Genomic DNA, 7,500 nt, shown 5'->3' on the forward strand with positions numbered 1-7,500 from the left:
TCTTTCATTCCTGCTGTTGGTATTGTTACGAATCTGGAAGCCATTTGCACACAAACAGACAGCAGTCCCGAAGCTTAGTTATTTCAATAAGTATGTGCATAGTTAGATTCCACCCTATGTCTAAAGGGAATTACATGTGTGTGCTGCAAAGTTTCTTTCTAGTTAGATTTTTGCAATACCCAACGCCAACAAATCAATCCTTCACTTCTTCGCACCATCGACGCCATTGCCCACGTGCGTTCGACCACGGATGTGGGCGGAGGTTTCCTCACCTCAGGACACCGACCCCGCCCAGGAAAGGAGCGGCCTCCCCCCTGTCCTATCATGGATGGCCAGCACATTACCCCACGAAACCCTGTCCAATCAGGGCAAAGATTACTTCAGAGCTCCGACTCTACCCAAGAAAGGCAGGGTTTTCCCCCTGTCCAATCAGAGGGGGACAGGTATCACCCCACGGAACCCTGTCCAATCAGGGCAAAGATTATCTCAGAGGACCGATCACCCCACCCTGCCCGGGGGAGGGATAAGAATCGCTGGGCTCCCCTTAGTGCTCACTGGAGTTGGGTTGGAATTGTCAGAGAAGAAAGGGGTCACCATTGCTCTTAGTGTGCACTGTTGGTGGTCATCGTTGCAGTGTCTCAAGCTGGTCCTCTGACTATTCCACAGCCGTCAACTTCCATCTCTCATTTTGTCGAGCAATAACCTGGAGTCAAAGCCGGGAATCTCCGCTGGCCCTCTTTGAGGAGCGACGGTGGCCCCCACCTGGACTCCGCTATACCGTGTCTGGGCTCGCTGACGACCCCGAGTTTCACACCTGCAGTCGCGGGCCAAACCGCACGAGGCGGCCAGGTACCGACCAAACTCTGTCCTCCAGCCTATCTATCCCCTTGGCTGCGAGGGTCGAAATAAAGATAATCTGGGTCCATTTTCTTTTGGTGTGTGTGTGTCTGTGGTGGCGCCGTCCTATAAGTAGAATTGTTAAGTGCTTTTGCTCACTGTACATTGCCTGCATATTATAGTCGTGATAACTCTGCTCTGTGTCTCCCTCCCTATTATAAACTAGAATGGGCACTCGGTAGAGCGCATACCTTCACCTCCGCTACTTTTTTGTTCTTGGCATGAGAGTGGGGGAACAGAACAGTGAACATTTTGGTGTTGATTTCATGCAAATCGGTTTTGATTTGACCATGTTATGACAAAAAACCGCATATTTTGAAAGGTCGTGACCCCACTGACCTTTGACCCCCAACCGCTAACAGTAATTGTGTCATGTCGCCCATCACAAGATTGGGCAATGAATTCTGAACATTTTGGCATCGGTTGCATGCCAATTAGATCAAAATTGACCGCGCTATGGTAAAAATACGAATTTGACCTTTCCGTGACCTTGACCTTGACCTTTGACCCGATCGCTCCCAAAATCTAATCAAATGTTCCTTGGATAATAACCCATCATCCCACCAAATTTCAAGCGATTTGGTTTAATACTTTCTGAGTTATGCGAATAACAAATAAACACACACACACACACACACACACACACACACACACACACACACACACACACACACACACACATATTCACAAATAAATAAATAAATAAATACACAGCGACCAATACATAACCTTTCGCAGAATGCGAAGGGAATAAACCCCTGTTAAATGTACCAGCTCGTTGCCTGTCGTTTCTACCTTTGACCCAGCACGGTGCGGGCTTGAGAAATAGGGAGGCCGTTTGGGCCGTAAATTGTTCATTTGGTCCGGCAGGCTTTGGTAATCTCCGCTTGGTTATGCCGGATCCGAGTTGGTAACAGCGACTCGGTTCGGACAAAGTCAGCGAAGGGTGTGGCTTCCCCGGTAGTTAGACGGCGTGGGTACTTAGTTAAATTGGAATTAGACAATTAACCCTACCCTACACCGTCAAAATATTGGCGTCCACGGTCCACTAAGGGACCCTTGACCTTCGGAGTTATCCGGAGGTTATGACCTGCAATTCCGGTGTTTGGTGGGAGACGTCCCAACTGCTCCATCTAGCGGTCGTCCTCACCGCCGAACCCGGAACTACAACAGTATTACCCCCCCCCCCTTAATTCTACTTTTCCTTTTGTTCTGTTGTGACCTGTTTACAAAAAACCTGTTTGTTGTGACCTGTCTAGAGCTTTTCCACGAGCCTCAACTTTGTATCCAAAAAAGAAAGTCAAAGGGCAAAGTCACAGTGAATCGATCTTACCTTTTTCACTAAACCATACATCGTAAGTACACCAAAAGCCCTTCAACATGAGTTTGAGGAGTCGGTGACCTGCAAAATAGGCTGGTTTTATGGTGACGATTGATTCTACAAGGACTAAAATGATTAGGAACTGGCGTTTCAATCACCAATGCTTTCAATCATGAAAGTTCATGTTGTAGAAGGCTCGTTATAGTCAGGACAAACATGATTGTTACATCAGCCTTATAAATTCTTCTCATCTGAGACAAGCCTCCAAGACCTTTCCAGGACTGGGATGTTGAAGTTTTGGCGGATGTACCAGGGCGTTTCTCCGTACATGTTGATGAGAAAAGTTGTTCTGGCATTGGCGTTTTGCACTCTTCTTTGTTCATATGCAGCACAAGACTGCAGGATAGCATCATTGGCTGACAGCACCGCTGTGCCGCTTTTGTAATTCCCTCTGCTGGTTCGGGCAGGAATTTTGATTTTGGTCATGGTGCCGATGATAGCTCGCCTACTCTTTGTGAAAGACACCATGGAATCTTTAAGGCCCACCAAAGAATGCTGACAGATGAGACACCCATTTAACGTCCATCCGAGGGAAGGCACACACATTGATGATTCACGTGCATGTACAACTCCAGGATGACAGTTTATACCAAGGTCTGGAGTCAAATACAGCTGAGAGGAGAGTGTGCATATCTCTAGGCCATCCTGTCAGGCCGTTTTACACCCTGAAAGGAGGTGACTAGACCCTCTGGTTTACAGAACCTGCCCTTGCTCATTTGATTCAGTGCTACCTTTGTCTTAAAGCCATTTATTTTTGGTATCCTTCATCTTGGCCATGTATAATATGATTCATTTGCCAATCCTAGTTTAGGTGGCCACTTTTTTTTTAACATTCCAGTGAATTTTTCTCGTCTATTTCTCATTGGTCAAGTTCTTTATTAAAAACTTCCAACTGTGTTTTGTCTCTCTCACAGTTTTGGACAAACTGTATTTGTTGGTATTTCACTTTAAAATTTACTTTGGTCATTTTGCACCTATAGGGGCTTTTCATTACCCATTGCACATATCTTCGAGTCTTTGGAACGATTCCATGAGTAAATGCATAAATTCTCGCAGCAATGAATTATATCAGGAAAGCTTCGGTTTCCTTCCCAAGCAAATAATATCCGACTACACAATTAATATTTGCTTTGCCAGTTGATGTACAGCAGGGAAAAGCTCTCCACCGATTATGACTGTCTGTTAAAGATTTCCTGACATGATATGCTTTTCCAAGCAACTGACACAAGATGATATGAGTGTTATTCACAATTCATTTTCCTGAAATTTGAGTTGCGTTTTTCTTTAAACTTCAGCAAGGCAATAAATAGAATGAGCTAGCTGTACGCCAAGGTTTCTCAAATTAGAACCAGCAGGTAACACATTAACATAATGCAATTCAAGCATCTTCAAAAGATCTGTTTTCAGGCTTTCACCTTGAAGGTGAACCGAGAAGATCCGATCGGTTATTGAGATCCTCATTTGATGATGTAAAATGGTACTGCAACTGGACTAGCAAGTTGGTCTAAATCTACACACACTCACCTCTAAGCTGTCTAGCCTGGGTTAGAATCTCAACCCAGCTATAAACTGTCATCCTGGTGTTTCACATGCAGGGTGATACATCAATGCATGTGCTGTCCCTCAAATGGACGTTTAACTGGGTATCCTATCTGTCGGCATGTTAAGGATCCCACGGTGATCCATTAAGACCTGGGGGCTCCTTTTCACCTTTTGAAAACTGCATATGGAGATAACAACCAACAACAACACACACAACCTCACCACAAATAAAAACCCGTCCGTGATCCCCAAGGTGATCTTTGATTAACATGATGTAGTCATGTTTGTTTGACTTATTGTGTTTCAATGATTGTCGTGTCACCTGAAGCCTGCATTTGAAACACGATCTCTGAATGAAAGCATGACCTGTGGTTTTAGTAAAACAGAGTGAGCCGAGAGATGAAGCAAAGAGCCGTCTTCAAACATGGGTCTCTATTATAGCAGAAACAGTAGATAAGTACCTGGAGGTACTGGAGATAGAGGGGTATTGAGAGGTTGGCAGGACTTTTAGGGAGCTTGAGCATGGATGGGTGATTGTATGCATGTGTGCAGAGTGCTGTTTGTGGGGGTCTCGTCAAGGGGCGTTGTGTGGTTGATGTGTATTTTCTACCAGACCATCTTTGCCCATGCCTTCTCCCATGGGGAAAAAATAATATAAAATGAAAGTACAAATTTTTTTCAAAAACTCCAAAAAAAATCCACAAAAAAAAAAAACACAAAAAACAAACATTCTGCATTTTTTTGCGTTTTCATCTGGTGTTGATAAATTGGTGTTGTGTTGATGTGGCGCAGGCATGATGGGACGAATGGCTTCTACCTGTGTCTAATTTCCTTGTGTATTTGAGAGTGTAGACCGATCACTATCAGTGGAGACCAGAGTGCAATTTTCAAACAAAGTGAAACTTCCAACGAGCACTTGCATCGAGCGCTTGTGCAATGCTTGCATCGAGCAGAGTCTAGGAACTCTTGCCAACTCAATGAAACCGGATCATCCGCTTGTCATTTTCACTAATTTAGACAGTTACACACGGATGGTTTTAGGGCCTCCTTTATGGCAGGCACACGGAGTGTATCATGCGCATTTTCGCATTTTCAGGACATTCTTCCATTGAATGTTGCCAACGAGCAAGATCTGAGTAAATACCAACAACACGATGGTATTACCATTGTCGTACCCTTGCACAGATTGTTGGGTAGGATTGCATTGGGAGGGGGCGATCAAATGTTTTACAAATTAGATACCAACAGTAGTCCGAGACACACCAACATGTTATTTTAAAATACATTCCAATATTTAAGCGTCTTTGAGTGTATATGTATAGTCTAATGTTGGCTTAGTGGTTAGGGTGGTGGCTTGGGATCCTCGGGTCCTGAGTTCAAGCCCGGTTGGCCGCTGAATTAATACACCAGGGGGTTGGCTCAGCCTGTCATCCTTCCGAGGTCGGCGAAATGAGTACCAGTGTGTATTAGGAGAGGGGCACTGCATCAGCGACACAGTTGCACTTACAAAAAATTATACCTACCCTGGCAGCTAAGCTGCCATCCGCAAGAAGAAGTGTGTGTGTGTATATATATATATATATATATATATATATATATATATATATATATATATATATATATATATATACACATATATATATATATATACATATATATATATATACATATACATATACATACATATATATATATATATATATATATATATATATATAGACACACACATAAATATATATATATATATATATATATATATATATATATATATATATATATATATATATATATACATATATAGACACACACATAAATATATATATATATATATATATATATATATATATATATATATATATATATATATATATATATATATATATATATATATATATTGTTACGGCTGTGGAAATTCACAATAAACCATAAAGGGTCCTTAGATCAGTTATGACGATAAGTAATTGTGTAGTTAGATTTCCCCCACCGTTGTTTAGAGGGAATTTCCATGTTCACCGGGCTGCGATCCTTTGAGATAGCTGTTTTTCTTTTCTCTATCGTTATTTTGGACCAATCATCCCCCAACAACCAAATCGCCACCACCAACAACACCCCCGAACAACTACACCAAACCGCCACTACCTTCACCTCCACAAACATCACCTCACCCCCATTCTCAAACGACGCTCGCCAACAACCAAACCACCACAGCAAACCCCCCACCACTTTCGCCTTTCTCCCTCCACAACCATCAACCACACCACCTATCAACACCGAACGTCGTGCTGTCCAAAGCCCGTTCGGTGATTGTTACCAAACATGTCGTGCCACGAGTGCAGATGGATCCTTTTGGGAGAGGAAAAATGGATCAGGAGAGGTTCACGCTCCCTTTCCATCCGTCCAATGGCTGAGCGTCGGGCGGTGTGGCCCCACCTCCAAACGCGAAGCATATGGATCCCTTTTTGGGGAGAGAAACGGATCAGGAGAGGTTCACGCCCCCTTTCCGTCCATCCAATGGTTGAACATCGGGGGGCGTAGCCCCGCCTCCAAACGTGATTTGATCCGCATATTTGCATATATGCCACTCCCCCGGGCTATATAAGAGTGAACGCGGCGCGGCTCGAGGTTGAGTCGGAGAAGTCGGCAGTGAAGGATATACGGGGACGGACGGTGGAAAGGAAGAAGCTCGAAGCAGGCAGTGCAGATGGGGCCCGATCGATGAACGGGAGACGGAGCTTGGAGTGGAGGTCGAGGGGCGAGTTGCGGAGTGGAGCAGGGACGCAGAGGAGGGCTCAGGGGCGAGAGTTCGCCGGAGTCAGTGCAGTCCCGAGGCCCCGCTAGGGGGGATCCAGCGTTAGCTATTCCCCTCTCCCCATCCCGAGCAACAAGAACCTTCCCCATCCCGGGCATCAACAATTCCCCCCATCCGCGCTGAGATAGCGCTGGTAACCCCGTCCATTCCCCACCCCAACCGTAGTGCCGACCGAGAAACACGTGCTTGCGCAGAGCACGGCGGAGGGAGCTCACCGGCCATGCCAGGGGCACGGAGTCAGGCATGTTACGCTGACATTGCGGCTTGCCCACCATTGCGCCACGAGGGCGCAGGTAAGGCCATTTCGGTCTCGTGGACCTGGCCGCTCAACCAGGTTCCACGTGCATTTGGTCCATGGACCTGTCTGCCTCCTTGCCTCTGTGGGTGGCTTTTGTTTTCTTTGCTTTTTGTGTAAATGCATGTGTGGCACCAGTCTTGTAAGTAAACCTGTATAAGTATGCTGAAAATAATTGCCCTTTTTATTCGGTTGTAACTCTGTGTTGTGTTCTTGCTTTGACTGTATACGTGCATTGTTTTTGTATAACTGTAAATACGTGCTTGTCTGAGTGTGGAATAAAATGTGCTCGTTATATTGTGACCCGTTTCGTTGCGTCCTTTCCTTCGTTTGAAAGTTCCATCTTGCATCACGGAAGGGATTGGTAGTGGGTTTAGACACCCAGTAAGTAATCTGAACCGTCGAGGTCGGCGATAACTCCGCTTGGTTATCCCCTTAGCACGGAACGAGCCGCTTAAGCGGTTCGTGTCCGGAGCCGACCTGTGGCATGGTACAACTCCTCGGTAGGCGACCCGCGCGGGTATTTAGGTATATCGACATTCGGTGATTCACCCTATTTCCCGCAGGTAGAATGCA

Source organism: Eptatretus burgeri, chromosome 5 (assembly GCF_056783735.1).
Source record: "Eptatretus burgeri isolate ZD-2024b chromosome 5, Ebu_testis_v1, whole genome shotgun sequence".
NCBI classification, from domain to species: domain Eukaryota; kingdom Metazoa; phylum Chordata; class Myxini; order Myxiniformes; family Myxinidae; genus Eptatretus; species Eptatretus burgeri.